Raw genomic sequence first — 580 nt, 5'->3', positions numbered from 1 at the left:
GAAAGGCAAAGGTCCCGAGTTCGAGTCTCGGTCGGGCACACAGTTTTAATCTGCCAGGAAGTTTCATACCAGCGCACACTCCGCTGCAGAGTGAAAATCTCATTCTGGAAACATCCCCCAGGCTGTGGCTAAGCCATGTCTCCGCTATATCCTTTCTTTCAGGAGTGCTAGTTCTGCTAGGTTCGCGGAAGAGCTTCTGTAAAGTTTGGAAGGTGGGAGACGAGGTACTGGCAGAAGTAAAGCTGTGAGTACCGGGCGTGAGTCGTGCTTCGGTAGCTCAGTTGGTAGAGCACTTGCCCGCAAAAGGCAAAGGTCCCGAGTTCGAGTCTCGGTCGGGCACACAGTTTTAATCTGCCAGGAAGTTTCATACCAGCGCACACTTCGCTGCAGAGTGAAAATCTCATTCTACCCTAAAACTGTTCTGTAGGATTGAGGTCAGGACACTGTGTAGGCTAGTCCATTGCAGGGATGTAATGGTCGTGTAACCATTCCGCCACAGCCCGTGCATTATGAACAGGTGTTCGATCGTGTTGAAAGATGCAATCGCCATCCCCGAAATGCTCTACAACAGTGGGAAGCA

General features: G+C 51.0%; 1 non-coding gene across 1 annotated transcript; it reads left to right on the top strand.

The window, feature by feature from the left end:
- Positions 1 to 265: 265 nt before the first annotated feature.
- Positions 266 to 340, top strand: Trnal-caa. The gene has a single exon. It is a non-coding gene; the product is annotated as a tRNA-Leu (tRNA).
- The last annotated feature ends 240 nt before the right edge of the window (positions 341 to 580 follow it).

The sequence above is a fragment of the Schistocerca americana genome, chromosome 3, assembly GCF_021461395.2.
Source record: "Schistocerca americana isolate TAMUIC-IGC-003095 chromosome 3, iqSchAmer2.1, whole genome shotgun sequence".
Taxonomy (NCBI): Eukaryota; Metazoa; Arthropoda; class Insecta; order Orthoptera; family Acrididae; genus Schistocerca; species Schistocerca americana.
The sequence above is the reverse complement of the archived record's forward strand: the minus strand, read 5'-3'. Positions and strand labels throughout refer to the sequence as shown.